Source organism: Oculina patagonica, chromosome 8, assembly GCF_052425735.1.
Source record: "Oculina patagonica isolate OP01 chromosome 8, crgOcupat, whole genome shotgun sequence".
In the NCBI taxonomy this organism is placed as follows: Eukaryota; Metazoa; Cnidaria; class Anthozoa; order Scleractinia; family Oculinidae; genus Oculina; species Oculina patagonica.
In genome coordinates this window covers 24,441,201-24,459,160 of record NC_135765.1, presented here as the reverse complement: position 1 = coordinate 24,459,160, position 17,960 = coordinate 24,441,201, and the positions used below count along the sequence as shown (strand labels likewise).

At 38.0% G+C, this 17,960-nt stretch overlaps 1 long non-coding RNA gene and 1 pseudogene across 2 annotated transcripts in view; both read left to right on the top strand.

The window, feature by feature from the left end:
• LOC144664231 (polycystin-1-like protein 2) overlaps positions 1 to 17,827 on the top strand; it is a 28,492-nt pseudogene extending 10,665 nt beyond the window's left edge. Inside the window, exons 7-16 of the transcript XR_013572760.1 lie at positions 255 to 852; positions 1,402 to 1,557; positions 7,585 to 7,710; positions 8,627 to 8,803; positions 9,444 to 9,692; positions 11,728 to 12,447; positions 12,830 to 13,066; positions 13,439 to 14,692; positions 15,333 to 15,501; positions 16,218 to 17,827. The product of XR_013572760.1 is annotated as a polycystin-1-like protein 2 (transcript). The remainder of the gene's footprint in view (positions 1 to 254; positions 853 to 1,401; positions 1,558 to 7,584; positions 7,711 to 8,626; positions 8,804 to 9,443; positions 9,693 to 11,727; positions 12,448 to 12,829; positions 13,067 to 13,438; positions 14,693 to 15,332; positions 15,502 to 16,217) is intronic.
• LOC144662382 (uncharacterized) lies at positions 1,806 to 5,624 on the top strand. Its single transcript, XR_013572434.1, has 3 exons — positions 1,806 to 2,457; positions 2,792 to 2,917; positions 4,169 to 5,624. It is a non-coding gene; the product is annotated as an uncharacterized LOC144662382 (long non-coding RNA).
• Positions 17,828 to 17,960: the final 133 nt, after the last annotated feature.

The following is a 17,960-nucleotide window of genomic DNA, read 5'->3' as shown; positions in this document are numbered from 1 at the left end:
AAGGAATATATATTTTTATATTTTTAAGGAAACCACGACGGCGCATTAACAACTGTCGTATCGGTTTCACTTTTAAGAGAGCCTTTCAGTTTTTACAAAACGAGAAAAAAAGTCATAAAATGCGCAAACGGAGAAGTCTGAAAAAAGGTATGGAAAATGCCGTATTTAGGTTCCGGATTTAAAAACCAACGAACCTAAAATAATTCTGTTTCTTAATTGAAAGTACAAAATAAACTGTTATTTTTCGTTTTTAGATGCCTGATAAATTGTGGTCCAAAATTAGTTCCTTCAGTCAAACTGAGCATTGAAACAATCTGCCAAGGTGCACAGTGCTCAAACATAACATCGTACAACTGGATACTCTACCAAGGAGAGCAGTCCAATCCAATCGTGTGGAAAAGAAGAAATGATTTACAATTGATAACAAGCACACCTCTAAATTCAAGCTGGATTGCTATAAAGGAGAGTTCACTCGCCGGAGGCAAAAACTACCGATTGGCAGTACTTGTTACAAATGCACATGGCTTTGCCGGAATAAGTGCATACGATTTTGCAACATCACTGCCTCCTGGAGGAGGGACATGTACCATAAAACCTAAGTCAGGAATTTCATTAAGGACCTACTTCCATCTGAGTTGCAGTGGCTGGACTAGTTACAACTTCCCCTTGTCCTACCAGTTCCGATATCAACTAAACAACGGGTTGACCAATGTGGTATACCATGGCTTAAATACCTCAGTTGTTTCTCTGTTGCCGTCTGGAGACATGACAAATAACTTCACATTGAATTTCGTTGTGACTGTGACTGATAGCAGCGGTGCCTCTACGACATACGTAAACTTGTCTGCTCAGGTAGGTGATAATTTACCAACCACAGTAATTCAAAACGATTTCTAAAAGATAGAATTTGCAGGAATTCAAAAGATCCTTCTTCTTGAATCTTTTATAGGCGTTGTTCGTTTCCATAAACAGCCTACATTCACTAAAACTTATAGATATTGATAGAGACAGTTACATATAGTATTTTATGGAAATACGCTGAACATTACTGGCCGTTAAATGTTTGTTTTCAAAAAGGTCAATTGTATGGCATGACCTTGCTACAAAGGTCTCTAAATCTTGCATCTTTTAATGCGTTCTCCGAAGCAAGTTCTGAACCACTACCTTTCAAAAGTAAGAACCTTAGTTTTAAAAGTACATTTTTATTATTGTTTTTTTAATTGTGAAGGCGACCGATAGCTGTAATGTATACAAATATATATTGTATTGCCGTGATAACAGAAACTTTTGCCGCCAATGCGCTACGGCTCCTTTGTTGTAACTATTATTGCCATTGTTCTTATTGATGATGTTGTTGTTGTTCTTGCGATTTCAATTTTCTCACCTTCTATAAACATGTAGGTTAGGCCATTCAAGGACGTCTCTTCTAACACCATTCAAAGCCATCTGGACGACTTAGACCAAATGCATGACCTTAACAGAGCGGTTCAAATTGCAAATATCATTTTGCAAGCAATTTCCAGACATTCCACTTTGAACCGGATCGAAAAAACAAAGGTAAAGGCAAAAGAGGCTTTTGGTCTGTAATATTCCTATTGTAAAGTTTCTCATGGCAACCCTAGAAACTTCTAAACTCATAAGCTTCGTGAACCTCCATGTGTCACCAATTTGATACCCTTCAAATTGCGTTGTGAGCCCAAAGGCGAAATTGATAAACAGTATTAAAATTTACGTACAAAGGAGTAGAATGATAAAATTTACCTATCAAAAAAATCGTATGCATATATGTAAACTGCAGATAATAGCGGAGCTCCTTAGCGGCCCGTAAGGGCCGCAGAGCGGAGCACCATACCCATAAAAAAAAAAACACATGAAAAAAAAAAAAAAAAAAAAAAAAAAACACATGAAATAAAATAGGAAACCTTGCATCCGAGTTTTCATGGTCATCATGGCTAGCGGCATGCCTCGCGGGCGCGTACGGCGTACGTACGGTGTTGCGCACATCCGGGATCTTGAAAGGTCTTGACAACTCGCGCAGTACTGGCGCGAAATAATTTTGCAGTGTGAGGTCTCTTGGCAAAGAAATTTTCAAAATTACTACGTATTTTTAAATCCTATTCAGCTAGTCTGAAAGTTAGAACTTGAGACAAACATATTTATTTTGGCTCCTTGTTATGCCGATGACTACAAACGAGAGCAGGGTAAACTTAACTTCGAGGAAACAGGGTTTAAGCGATTTGCGACGGGAAAGAGATCGCGAGAGATCCAGAAAACCCGGACAGAAAGCAGGCGAAAAAGTATAGCAAAGCGCCTGTCGAACCTGGTAGCAAAGTAGCGAAGAAAAGCGACTAAAATAGCAAGAGAGGTGCCGAGAAAACAGGCAAAGAAATAGCGGAGAACAAGGGAACGGAGATAAAACGAGCAGACGAGTGTACCTACTGCGGCCAACTGGTGAAGGTGAGTACAAAACTGGAGTGTTTCCGTCATTTAATATCTCTACGTTTTGTCTTAAGCTTACTTTATACGCAAAGTAAGCTTATATTTACGGCACATTTTACTTGCTTTCGCCACTAAGCATTTGCTTGTGACATGAACAATGTTGAAAAATACTATTCGTTAAAATTCAGTTTTACCAGGTTTTACTGATCAAATAGGAGGATTTGATTATGTAAACAAATAATTGTTGGGCCTTCGAGGAACGAATTCACAAAGAATATCACTTCAACACATCTCGAAGAAAATTAAGCTTACGATTTTTAAATGCTTGTGATATGATTATTTTGTTTTACAGTGCTGGAAGAGCAGCTGAGATGAGAATGAAAGTGATGTCAGTTTGCACGAAGCACCTGGAATTTCGTTAACTCCGAGTGAAATAGATCGATTCAGTGTATGCAGTTTATTGATATTCATGATGGAGGTAAAATTACTGTTCATTTAGTCAGACTAAATAAACTTCAGCTTCATTACTTAGCTCTTTCGTTCCCAAATATATTAAATAATCCACTTGTCATGTAGTTCTGTTCACTATTGAGCGTTCATGTGGATTACATAACAATGTCAACAATTTTGAGATTTTGAGGTCTGTTTTGCTGGTTTCATTCAGAATGTCAACAGTAAATGTTATATTTGTCATAAAAAAATCACGATCTTGTTGTGGAATTTGGAAAATGCACACAACAAAGGTTAATGACTACTGGAAAACTGGAATCTTTGTGAGTAAATTCATGCCATTTTAGACACTGTATGCAGCTGTGCATGCAAACTTATTATTAATTAAATGTGTATCTTTAAAAATCTTAGTATTACTGTTAAGAGAAAAGCTTTTAAGATGTGGCAATGTTTTTCCTATGCATGTACATGTATATATAGGGGTAGAGGGGAGGGGGAGTATTTAAAGGCCAAACCTTTTAATTAAGAGGGGGTGTAAGGGTTTGCAGTGATGCTTTGAGTTTATTAAAATATTTACAGTAGAACCCTGCTAACTCGAACTCTGAAGGGAAACGAAAATGAGTTCGAGTTAGCGGGGTTTTTCGAGTTAGCGGGGTTGATTGAATATTTTATTTGCCAAGTTAATAATTGATAGTTTACTGATTTTTAAGCACTTCAGTATACAGTACTGTGCAAATTGAACTTATCTTGCCAGAAACTCTAAAGCGACCACACATTCTTTTGTTAAGAGTGGAAAATGACTGTCAAATACATGATCTGTTCATTGCTATAATCAATGGGCAACCGTTGCGAGTTGCAAGTTCCGGAATTCGAGTTATCAGGGTAAAAAGTTTGACCCAAATTTTGTTCAAGGGAAACAAAATTTAGTTCGACTTAGCGGGGTTTTCGAGTTATCCGAGTTCGAGTTAACCGAGTAAAAATGACTGAAAAGTGGGGTCAAATCCAAGGGAAATGGAAGTGAGTTCGAGTTAGCAAGGTTGTTCGAGTTATCCGAGTTTGAGTTACCGGGGTTTTTTTCTGTAGTTGACTTCGCAGTTATCAGTAAAAAAAAATAGTCTGTGCTGATACATCTCTGTTAAATATATAAGGTATCCTTTCGCATCCAGTGGTTTTGCTTCACTTTATACAAGCTTGCGTTAAGTGTTTTGTTGTATAAATTATTGATATTCATGCCAATTAATCAATTTTAATTTAATCTGTGGCATTTGACTTTTTTCAGGGTTAACATGAGTTTCAGAATTTGCAGAGCCACAGACACAAAAACAGAATGTGGACAAGGACATCAAAAGAAAACAGGAAGGATTAAGGTTATCCAGCTTGATGTTTGGGTGTCTTCATGATGCCATTTTCAAGAGACTAGTAAATTACATGTAAATTGAAATCAAGAAAAGCTGCAAATGAGCAAAGTTTATATTTTAAATGTTAACGTATTTACAGTGTACTTCAGAAAACAACTTCTTGATTGACCTGTCTCTTTCACATCTTTTTAGATGTAACAAGTGCATTATGAAGTGATCTTTTTAAGAATATGCAGCCAAAACAGTAACAGCAGAAATGAATGGGAGTTTAAAATTGCTATTTTCAATGTTTTGGCTGGTAAGAAACCACATGTGACCAAGCTAAAATCTCTTTGGCCGGTAAACATGACCTGTAAGTGTCCAAATATTTTGAGCCCTCGACTACACAGGACTTACATGTAGTTGTCTAATTACTGTATATCATAAGATCTTTGGTTGACCTTGGGGGAGGTAGTGGAGTTAAAAAGCAATGTAATAATTTGAATTTGGATTGGTAATGCTGAAACTGGTGGTACTGTAATTCCAAAGTATAGACGTTAAAATCGTGATTGCAAGCAATATGCAATACCAATTTCATTCTTATGTGTTGTATGCTGCGTACAATTTATAAGAACAGCTATAATGTTAAAATTAGTGAAATATTCTAAAGCCAGATAAAACTTGCAGTATCCATTAGGTACGGTCCATGAAGCAACCAAATTGTGACTCATTTGCTTACTTTGTGAACTCCATGACGAATGGGCAACATGACTCCACAAAAATGTGTACAATAAAGCATACAAATTTTTAAAAGAGCAGTCAAAGTATTGATGCTATATTTTTTTCTTGCATAGTTTTATACACAAGCAAACATGATTCTATTTTTTCTGTTACAGAATGTCCCTTCTTTGCTTCCAGTTAGTTTCACTCCGGTTTGCTTGTAGTTAGGTTCACCCCTGTTTGCTCGCAGTTAGCTTTATTCATCCGGTGTGCTTGGGATTAGCTTTCACTCTAGTTTGCTTGTGGTTAGCTTTCATTCCGGTTTGCTTGGCATTAGCTTATGGCAATATGCTGTAAACCCTTTGCTACAAGTATGACCTCTGCCATTTCCATTCAAAATTAAAATATAGGCAAATAGTGAAAATAAAAACAAATGAATGAATGAAAAAAAGAAAATTAACCATATTCTTAATGTAGATGTATATTATTTCCTTTATACTCTAAATGTTAAGTGATTTGCTAACTTACCACGTGATATGCCTATCTACCCCAACATGCAGCCCTACTACCCCCTCCTTATCTACACGAAGGTTACATAATTACCCGTTTTGCAGCATAATTTCCCATCCAGACTTCTGGATCATAATGCTGTCGGTGGAATTAAAACGTTTTGATTGATTTTGTTTGTTCTCGGCTTATTTGGTGTTGCTGTATACGGTACTCCCATATAAGGGCTATACGGGTATGTGCTGCTCAACAGGGTATGCCTTTTGCCTCTCTGACTCTGAAACAGGGTATACAAATCACCCTTTTGACTGTGGAACACTATCAAGTTTAGCTATGAAACTCCGCTCCTCTCATTGGTTTTTCTCCAAGCCGCAGACAAAGTCAAGTGAGCGCTTTGTGATGTACGCTAGTGTGTTTATATCTATCTTCATATATTTTTCATTGTGGATATTGTCTGGAACAGGGTACCTATTTTGCACTGTTTGTCTGGAACAGGGTCGCAAATTGAGCCGTTTTTCTCCGGAACAGGTACAGAGTCTCAGCGACTCAGTGGCACACCCCTTTAGTAAATTATAGGGAGTACCTCTTTCCCCCCCCCCCCCCCGGGACACGGTAAAAAAAAAAGTAAGTAACAATATTAATATTTATAAAAAAAATAAAACGAATATTATATTCTTAGCCTTAAAATTGTACAATGGCTTGAATTCAGGTTTCAATAAAGTGCAAAATAATTAACTGGAGAGCTCCGCTTTTAGGCTTGCCTAAATCTATATATTATTGTTAAGTAAAAACCTGTCATCATCAGTATCTTCGTTACATAATTTCTACATTGTCTTTTGATAATGGGAGTATTTGGAGCTGTTCCTTAATTGAATTATTAAGGTTACACAATACCTTCAGAGCGCTACTTTTGTCAAAAAATTTTTTTGGACTAAACTCAAGATTTACTATACATCTAACATTTCCCCAAAAATTAAAGAAAAATCTTAAAACGCACGCGAGTTATTTCGAAAAAAAGGTTTTTAAAATAAAAGTTAATAACACAGCTAGGTGTCATAATCCTCAGCGCGTTGACTTCTCGGTGACGTTTTTGCGCGAAAGAGCCTCATCCCGGAGCTCTTATTACGAGAACCTCATTAGCATTTTTTGTTCACATGCAATTTTCCTTCTCTCACATTTTAGATATCGCTATTTGGTTCATCGCTCTTCGTTTTTCATTACTGACTTTATTGGGATCTTGAAAGAAGTTAACAATGATCGAGAAAACTCCGTGGACAGCGAAAATATCGAAGCCGAGACCTAAGAAGAAGGTCGGTACTTTTCCCTGGCATATTTTTCTTGATATTTCCATTTCGCTCGCACGCTGAAGTTCAACAAGGAGATTGAACGTGACTGTCACATTATTATTGCCTTTGAATTCCCGCGAAGATCGTTTCGCTCGCTGTGAACGGTAGGGGTGCCATCATTTTCATTGGTCGGCGGCATATCTTGTTGACATAAGAGCGTAACATGTTTACCAATCTTCAAATGGCGAAAACTCGCAGTCGTTTTTCGCGAGAATATCGTCTCTTTGAATGAATTAATAGGGTATTTAGAGTTGGCGGATTCTAACGAAATTTGTCCAGAACATTCGCAAAACATCGAAGAACAAAAGCGTGTCGGGGATTTCCTTTATTTTGAATATTTCTCTTGTGACAGCCGCGGACGCAACAAGGACGGCAAATTATTCGATACTTATAGTTTGCGGGTCTATAAAAAGATAACCAATAAGAAATAAGAAAAAGCCTGACACGCTTTGAGAGATTGATGCTTGCCGATTAACATTGTGCAGTACTTTTGCGGTAGTGGTTGTGTTTGATACCCGATTAATTCAGCGGAATGACACTCGGTCTTTTTATCTTTACCGGCTTCTAACTTCTCAAGAATGGCTCTGCCAAACATCGGATATTTTTTTTCGCATTTTACAGTCCTTTACCTTTCTATTGATATATAGATTGTGGTAGTTTACTTAAAAACAACGCGTGTGCGAATTTTTTTCTGAAGGACACCCGCGAAGGTATTGTGTAACCTTAACCCGATTGAAAAATTAATGATGGCATAGGTCTAATGTCAATATCTAAAAATTATGCAGACTAAAGAATTGATCGTGCAGCAGATTGCTACCTTTCAAATGAAAAACCTTCCAGATCTTTTGCAAAGTTCCTCCGTACTTGGTTCTGCAACTCAAGATACAGAAACGGTGTCTCAAAAGATCTTGGTGAGTACATTTTTAATGAATCTGGCACTGCTAGAGACTGGTGTGCCTAACTGTAAATCTCTGCGTTTGTTGTGGAAATGTAACCTTTTTAGAGTGGTGTCAAGGGCGAAAGCAGAATTCTCCACGAGAGTCGGTGGCATTTTCTAGCAATTTCCAGAGTCCTTGAGACTCAAAATCGAATTGGAATTTAACCCATCCTATACCGTTGTTTGTCACAAGCTTTATTCTGGAAATTTTAATTTCCGTAAAATATATCGTTGAGCAAAGCTCACAAGCTTTATTCTGGAAATTTTAATTTCCGTAAAATATATCGTTGTATTGGACTGCAGTTTGACGAGTCCACAGGGCGATGCAAAATACGAACAATTAGAAACAAATCAGTATGTTTATGATGGTATAAACGTAAAGTGAAGCTCTTTACTCTAACAAAACTGTTTACCCTAACTCTAGGGGTACTTTTGGGTACTATGGAAATCCCCTCTTTACTTATTATAGGACAGCTGGAAAGCATTATGCCCTGTGCTTACCCTACAAGATAAAACTACCACATGATGATTGTGACGTTATTAGACAACACGTGACGACGTAACATTGCCATCCTGGACCCGCCATATTTAATGCTACAATTAACTCATACCCCAATTTACATTAACGAAAATGTTAAAGATTACATTTGAAAGAAAAATTTCACCTGGAAACTTAAAGACTGGGTTAGAAATGCATGTGAAAAACATCAGCGATGTAAATGAACTGCATCCTTCCTGTCCAAGGGATTAAACGGTCAGAACTAACTGGCTCCAAAAGTAAGTTATATATGTTAATAATTCTTGTTTAATCAAACTCCAGTTTACTGTCCTTTGAGCTGGCTTCAGTGAGTTTAAACAAACAAACAAACAAATTTTCTTTTATGGTTCAGGACACGTCGCTATCTGCGATCGACTTGATGACGTCACTGTTGATGTCCAAAGCGAAAGCTAAGAATGTTGTTGATATACCACTGATTACAATGTCAGCTGAAAACCTTGGCTCCTGTCTGAACAACATGTTAAACGTTGGTGCAGTGATTGCTTCTAGAAACTCAGATTCTAGTCAGGTAAGTAACAGCTACTTATATGCTGACAAAGCGAGTCCTCGTCCTCCTTGGCTTTACCCCTTTCAACCAATCTGAGCCCGGAATACTAACAGCATTGTCAATTTGCAAGAACGATTAGCGTGTAACATAAAAAATAACGCTGAGTGCTGTATTACCCGCGCTTGGTCTGTTTGGCAAAAAGTTAAACAAATACACCCAATGATTAAGTGAAAATTGCTCTGAGCAAAAAGGACCATAGCCCATTTAAATGTTAATATAAATTGAACTAATGTATGGCTCTGATCAAAGGCCCACAGCTACATCATTACAAGATTAGCGAAGTGACTATTATTGTCCTGAATTTACAAATTATGAGTTTGTCCAGAAAATCGGTAAGATCCACGGGGTGAGGTGGGAAAAAGAAATGGTAGCTGTATCCGCTTGATGCGTGTCCTCCAGCAAAGCTCATGAACGCAAGAGAGTGGTCCAATATTTAATTGGCTGTGCCCTACCCCGTGACATCCCGGTATCATAACCTTATGTCACACAATACTATAAAACTTTGACTAATTCTTCAATAACTTAATAAACAGATAAACAATAGATCGGATTGAAGACATCAAATTCCTATTTGCAACAAATATTTTCTTTCTTCCTGTAGGGTAGGCATGTGGTTAAACGATGCATGCACCTTGTAAGCACTGTAAGTGATGCGGTACTGGAGACAAGACTCCCGGATGAAGAAGTAATCTCAATTCAGACAAGTGGTATGGCCTTTTTGTTAGGACGCCATACGCCTGCGAAACTTGCTGGACTGAAGATTGAAAATGATAATGGAAACTTCGTTTTACCAGCAGAAAGTAATGTTCTGGTCTCACACATCGCCAACAATAGTTTTGTCGATACTCAGGTAATTATTCTTTTTAAAACTGTTAACGTAGCTTTCCGGGCAGACAACTGTGGACACGATTTTTATTCCCTCCGGCTGTTGAAAAAGTAACATAAATTTGCCAAAACGACAAAATCCCAAATCGTCATTATTTTTTATACCATAACCGAGAGAATTATCGCGCGCTGATTGGTCCAAAGTTATGGTCTATGGGAGCATAGACCATGAAAGTGACGTCAGATCACGCCTCGCACACGCGCGGGCTAAAAGATGTGTAAGTTTGGTCGCCATGAATGAAAGCGAATTTCATCGTGTTTTGTTTGAATCAAGTACGCATTTGATTTTGGGAATTCAGGATTGGACTTCTACTTAGGTGATCTCTCGAAAGAAAATTGACAAGGCTTTTGAATTTTGGTCTAACTGAGAAGAACGGTGCTAGCGAACCGGCAGCGGACTGTCGATGTTAAGTAGACGAGCGCTAACAAGATCTTCAGAAAGAAAAATAATCTTGCTCGCTTCAAGCGATAGGCACGCACTCAACGAGAGAGGAAAAGGTAATTAAAATTGTTATTCTTTGAATTCTTGTTCATCTTCTTTTGTATCATTGTCGTTTTTACGTGTCGGACCGGAATCTTTACGTCCCACCGGCAAAGTTTCTTCACGGTCAGGCATCGCTTTTGTATTTTGATAAATACTTGTTCGAGTTTGTTATGGTATAAAACAAATCGACCACATTTTTCCATGGTCTACACTCTTATAAACCATAGAAATGACGCCATAAAATGTCCAAAACTTTGCAGTGAAACCACTCGCCTAACGGCTTGTGGTTCCACTTGAGTTTTGAACATTTTCTGACGTCATTTCTATAGTCTATTTAACAAATAGATTCCATTTTGCCGTGCGTCTGTTCAGTTATAGATCACAGATGACGTCAAAATGTGGTATGAACAAAAGAAGTGGCCCACGAGCCGAAGGCGAGTGGGTCACTGATGTTCATACCACATTTTGACGTCTTCTGTGATCTATAACTGAACAGACCCACGGCAAAATGGAATCTATTTGTTTTATATAATAACACAAGACTTCAGCACACTTCAGTGTGAGCAATGCCGCCGTACCGATCGTGAGCTATAAAGTTGTCTTGATTTCACTATTAAGTTTTCGTTAACACGAAGCACTGTTAACCCGATTGAATAAACAGAAAAATGGCCAATTGAAAGTCAATGAAAAAACTAACCTTTATTCCGATTTGGAAAGTTGTTCAAATCTGTAAGAATTAACCGAAGCGTTCAACCGCAATTCGTTTGTTTCCCGTGGCGTCGTCCAACTGTAGAACTGATCGGTCAAACTTTCATACAGATTTCGGATAATTTCTCGAATAATTCACTGTCTTCTTCAAGCTTGTTTCGCCCAGTTAAATGCTTCGAAAGGTGAACGATGCTTGGCATATTTTTTCTCACTGTAGATTTGTAATTAAGCTGAACTTTTTTGCTTTGTTGTGGCCCCGCAAGTTTGAAAAACTTTGCCGACAACTCTGATTTGGACTATGAACTATGATCACGCGCGCGAGTCACACCACCGCGTGACGTCATCTATGTGTCTGTACTCTCATAGATCATAAGTAAGAACCAATCAAAATGCGCGTAGAATTCAGGTTATTATATAAAAGAGTGTAGACCATGGAAAAATGTGGTCGATTTGTTAAATCTTTATGAAGCGGCTAGTAACACGAGCCCAGTACAAAGTATGAAATATAAATAAAACTAGAAAAAGAAAACAACCAATTCAACCAAATAAAAAAAATTGAAACCAACATTCTACAAGCTCGTCTGTTTGTTTGCTAGTTAGTCAGTCTTTAGTTCACTTTAGCATTGTAGTATGGATGTTACATAAGAATACCTAATTCGTTCATTTATGCCGGTTACTGACAGTATAAAAAGTACTAAATAAATTGAAAAAAATCTTCCATCTTTCTGGGATTCTATTTCATCTTAAATATGTGCATATTGCAATTGTTATTCATCAATGAAAGCAGTCTTTTTTTCTTACGTTTCAGATGTTATCAATACCATTTAATCCTTTCACCTGGGACAAGACGAGGGAGCGAGTGGACTCCAATGTGTTATCCTTGGACTTGAAAGATGACGAACAACAGGTTGTGAGAATAGAGCAACTATCAAGTGATGTTATCATCGAAATTCCACTAAATGACCAAAGCAAGCCCCTAAAAATGTCACATTTCTTCACAAAGAACAACTCTTTTAGCTTTCATGTGATAACGGTTGATTACGAAAATACAATAGTACAGATTGATACTGCTCCAAAAGACGAATCTATTAATTTGACCATTTATATCAGATTTGGTCATCGACCAACCATCAAAGAACACGATTTTAATGCCACTATATCCAGCAATGAAAGATGCATTTGGACAAAAATGGTTCAAGACTTCAAAAATGGTTGTTCTTCTAACTATAAAAATCCAATTGAATTTCTTCCTAAGAAATCTGGAAAATATTATTTAGCAGTGGTAACCCATAGCAACAGTACAAAGCCCCAAAGGAGACAGAAACGTTCGTGTTTTGGTCAAGGACGACAAAAAAGATCCTGTGTTGAGGTAAAAAGCCCTCCTCCTAGTCCACCCCAGAGTAAAAATGTAAGTGTGGTGCCTGTTTATGAGCCGAGTACTGATCAGAACTATACTTTGAGACTGGCAATGGGAAGCTGCGTTTATTGGTCAGACATGCGACAGAAGTGGATAACAGATGGCTGTAGGGTAAGTCAGCACGAATTGCACTGGAATTAGCTTTATAAGTAAATAATGATTATTTTTATCGTATTTTAAACTTTAATCAACAATCCTAAAGTAATAAAGCTAACTCGTCATACACATTGCCCCATTTGAGTCGGGTGTATAACTGTACGTACCATTGCCTAATCTTCGTTAGACAAATGGCCATTTTACTTTCACTAGGTATAAGTCTTTAAGTACTTTCGGAATACGTACTCTAAGCAGAAAAACTAGTTCGCCAGCATGGGCTTTGACGAGGCTACAGTCATATGATTTATGAACTAGAATATCTGATGTTCTTCCTCATAAACTGCATCTAAACTTTGACAGAACTTTGCTAAGTTTTAACTTTTTAACTTTTCGGCAGGTTCTATCTGCGTCCGTGAACGGGTCTGTAAAGTGTTCTTGTAACCATTTGACGTCATTTGGAGGAAGCCTTCTCATCAAGCCAAATCCAATCGATTTCGACAAGGTTCTTGTTGAATTCAAAAAGCTTGGAGAGACAGGAAATGTGGCGGTAATTGTGACAGTGGCTGTGGCTTTCTTGACCTATCTATTGGTTCTTGTTGTTGCCAGAAGAGCGGACAAAAAAGATGCCTTAAGAGTAAGTTTATTATGGTTAGCGGGTAACTGATACGTTAAGGAATTCGAATACAGGATTTTCTGGTAGTGATATTATGTAACAATGTATTTGCCAAGGGACCATAACATATGACCCTTAACGTCCCGGTAGAAAATACGATCTTAAAATTTATTTTCCAGGGGATAAATGCCCGTATGGGATTTAACTTCTCTGAGCTAACATTACTTTAGATGTAACAGATATTTTGGCATGAAGTAAAGAGATTTTTCACTTTTGGCATGTCACTCTTGGCGCCAAAAGGGGATTGACAAACTGTATCTTATGTTTTCTTTTCATTTTAAAAGCTGTCTAATTGTTTTTTGCATTTAAATTAACCAAACAATTCATTTCTAGGCTTCTCATACAAAACAACTGCCCACGTCATCAAGTAACAGATACGAATATGAGATCACCATAAAAACAGGGATCTGGTGGAATTCTGGGACAACAGCCAAGGTTGCCATGGAGATATACGGTGCGGAGGACAGCACAGGAGTTATACAACTTAACAATGAAGCCGATACAGATGACTCACCTTTCTATCGAGGAAGCTCGGAAGTCTTTGTTCTGGCTGTTGATAGACCCTTGGGTTTAATACAGGCCGTGCGAATAGGACACGATAACTCTGGAACAAGTCCATCGTGGTTTCTTGATGACCTTGTCATTATGGACAAGCAAACCCAGGAATCGTGGACATTTTCAAACAAGGAGTGGTTAGCTCTTGAGCGGGGCGATGGACGAATTGAGAGAATGTTAGAACTATCTGCAAATGAAACTACTTTCAAAACAAATGTGTCAAAACGGTGGTGGAAGGGCCTTACAGAGAAACATATTTGGGTGTCAGTGATAGCGAAGCTACCAAGGGACCCCTTTTCAAGAGTACAGCGGGCATCGTGCTGCCTTTCACTACTCCTGTCAGCCATGCTGGCCAATGCTATGTTCTATGAGCTAAACGGAAAATCAGAACAGACCATCCAAGTCGGACCATTGAAATTCTCTTGGAAACAGGTTATCATTGGAATTCAAAGCGCCCTTGTTGTTGCACCAATTAACATTCTAATCGCCTTTTTGTTCCAAAAGGGGAGCTCGAGAACGACTGATCAACTGACGTGTTCATGTTCTGTGCATAATGTACTTGTTTACGTTGCTTGGTTTCTTTGTTTTTGCACTTGTGCTGTTTCTGCGGCGTTTTCTATCTTTTACAGCCTTGTATGGGGAAAAAGCATTAGTGAACAATGGTTGTCTTCAATGGTGATATCATTTACACAAGATGTTGCAGTTAATGAACCTGTCAAAGTATTTCTTACAGCTGTCTTTCTGGCAGCAATCTTCAAGTTGAAAAGAAGTAATAGCGATGGTTATTCAATCCTTGAAGAAGCTCAAAATGTCCAGTGCTCCAAAAAAAGATTGTGGACGATGGATTTATCAGAAGTGGAAAAAATGAGAAGACGTCAGGCGAAGAAACAGAACACGGCGAGTTTTTACTTAGAGATCATTGTGTACTGTACATTTGTTTTTATTCTGATGGTGGTGTGTTATGGAAATCAAAATGATCACCAGTATTTAATGGCAAAGTCGACCCGTGATGGCCTACCAGGATTCCGCGAGGTAAGTGTAAATATTAATAAGAGTCCAAGGCAGTCTTTTCATGATCATTTTGCACCTTTTGTGTCACGTGCTATCAGAAATATGTGAAAACAATGTTACCATTAGAATATCAAATATTAAAATGGATGGATCTTTACAAGAAAGCGACCTCAAAGAGGTCGATATCCCACACATAACAACGACTTTTAAGTTAAGTAAGCTTTAAACCCACTCCGATGCTTTCTGCACCCTGTACCCCATGATTTCTCCAAAGTCGTTCAATTTTCTGTTCAGCTCCATGTTGTGAATTTTTGGTTTTGAAATATTTGTTAACTTTCAAATTTAAATATTATTTTACATTCATTTTCATGCTAAATGGTTTTCTAATTGTAACTTGACTATATACCTAGCCTTACCATCTAACTTATTTTTCCATAGCTGAACGGCACTTGCATGAAATTCCTGAATCATCATATAATAATCGAAAATTTTATTGAATTTTCGCTCATATAAGATAACGTGATAATCGACATCGCAAACAGTAACATCTTTCCCCACCATAGCTTCATAGCTAAAAAACATTTGGAGATAAAAGGTACACTTAATTCTCAAAAATTTCCAAAAAAGCAAAGTCAAGTCACACTCATCATTTTTATTCTAGGTTTTCAACAACTCTCTTTACTGGAATTGGTTACGTGATGTTTTTCTCCCGGAAGTTTATGCTGGAAAGTGGTACAATGGACAGCAGGAAGAACAAAGTATATACATCGGCAATAAACATTCTGTTCTTGTAGGAATGCCTCGATTGAGACAGCTAAGAGTTAAACCAAGTAAGTAGTTTGACACATGAGTGATGAGATATTGTTTATTCAAGTTCGTCACTCTAATTAATATTCACAGAGACTTTTTTTGCGTGGCCTTAGTTAAACATGCAATTTTCGTATCCTTTCCCATAGCCCCTGTTAAAAACAGATTAAATTTAGCCTGTGGGTTGTTTTGCAAAATAAATTGAGCCGACATAAAAGCGCTCAGTTAATTTGAATACATTATAACTTGTAGAAATAAATAAATAACGCTGACTATATTCGGACAAAGGTCGATGATGGAAGTTCCACAGACAATTTTGGCACTCGCCTTCTACTGAAAAGTGGATTAGAAACGCATGAATGTGCATAGCATTGTCACTTGCTTGCTTGGTTCGTAGTAAGCAAGGATTTGTATTAGTTCCTTGTTCTGCAAACAGTTTATATATTTACTCAATACTACATCCGTCTGCTTTGCTTTACCATTATGAGATTATAAAGGCAAAAAAACGGATCGAAACGGAGGTTTTATTCCTTTTATGTTACATTGCTTTGGGGCAATGCAGTGGAGTGTGTGTATGGCATCATTTAATAAATCGGCAATCGGACGCATAAACTTCCTGCCGTTACACTAAATACCTCTGATAAAGGATTTTTCTCTATGTAAATCTCAACTTTTAAAGAAAAATTTTGGTAACTAGCTCTGCTTAGTGTATTAATGCAGTTGTTCTTTAACTTTCCAGATCCCTGTGACGTTTTGGACTACATGAAGCCAGCTTTCCCGGTCTGCTATGGTGCGTACTCAGAGAAAAACAAAGATACTTCCCCTTTCAACAAACCAGGTTGGATTCCAGTCGACAACTCCACGAAGCGAGACGAACTTCTTCGACTTTGTCCAAAGCCATGGCGATATCAGAAGCCTGGGAAAACTGACGCTGTGCCAAAGTGGGGACAGTTTTCTCTTTACCCTGGAGGAGGATTCGTAGCCGATCTGGGTTACAAGAAGAAAATCGCCCTCGACATAATCGAAACCTTACAGAGCCATAGTTGGTTGGATCGACAATCACGCCCTGTCATTTTAGAGTTCACTGCTTTTAATCCTTCTACAAATCTTTTAGTTGTTGGCACTTATTTCTACGAAATCCAACCTACGAGTTACAGTGCGTCATTCGAGAGGATAAAAATTATTTCTGTGTATTCCCAGGAAACTGGATCGCACGAATTTTATCTTGTGTGCGTACTGTTACTCATCATATTTGCTTTGATCTATGTGGGAAGAATATGCTACAGAGTTTATAAACTACGATCACGATTTTTCAAATCATTCTGGAATTGGGTGGAAATTTTTCAAGTTGCTGTCTCAGTACTAGCTGTGGTAATGAATATTGTCCGATCAGCTGAAGCCGTATCGACAGTTAGAAAATTGAAAGAAAACGTTTATGCAAATGTAAGTTTCCAAGAAGTCATAGTTTGGACGGAGGCAGAGAAAGGCGTTTTAGGAATTCTGCTGTTTATAGTAACATTGAAACTTTTGCGACTAATTCGTTTTAATGAGCACGTTGCTGTATTCTCAAGAACACTGAAAGTATCTGCAAAGCTCCTTCGATCCTATGTAATCGTCCTTGCCATTGGTTTTATGGCTTTTCTGCATTTTGGCATTCTAATCTTTGGCACGGGATCGGAGCGATATTAATCGTTCCTGAAAGCTACATACTTCCAGCTTGAGCTAATCTTAGGCCGGGTCAAGGCAAGGCCTATCAACGAGCTGGTAGACGCAAATCATACATTTGGCAGAATATTTGCAGCTTTTCTTCTTATAAGCCTCACAATAATGTTCATGAACTTCTTCATTGCTGCAATTAACGATGCACTGTCGGATGCCAAGAGTTCTGTTATTAACAACGAGCTTTATGCCCTCGTAGATGAGCGTAGTTCTAACGATGAAAAGAATAAGAGGTTTTATGACGCTATTAGCAATGGCCTAAAGCAAAGGTCGACTTCAAAAGGCAAACGATCAAGATCGCACGTTAAAGGTATAGACAAACGCACCAAAAACGCCATGACGACTGTTGACACTGATTCAAAAAGCAGAGCCATCGCAGAGGCAAAGCAAAACAGCGATCATGAATCATCACTAACAAAGCCCGAAACGACGAAAAGAAAATCCTTTTACGATAGAGTCAGTGGCGCTATTGGACAGCTTAGGCACGCTCGCGACAATGGTATTATTACAAAATGGCATTTAAAGAAACTGAGAAAGAGAGAAAAACAATTATTTACTCTATTAGATGATGTCTTTCAAGGTTATTACGAAGAGGAGGACACCTTTCTTGCCATATGCTACGAATTGTGAGTTTTGTTTTCAGGCACATGAGACTGATAGTTCAGAATTACACTATCCAAGATAAACGAAAGATAATCAGAACCAAGACGATGGCTTTGACATGTTGTGTTAATTAGCATAGCATTTGTCATTTCATTTCTCC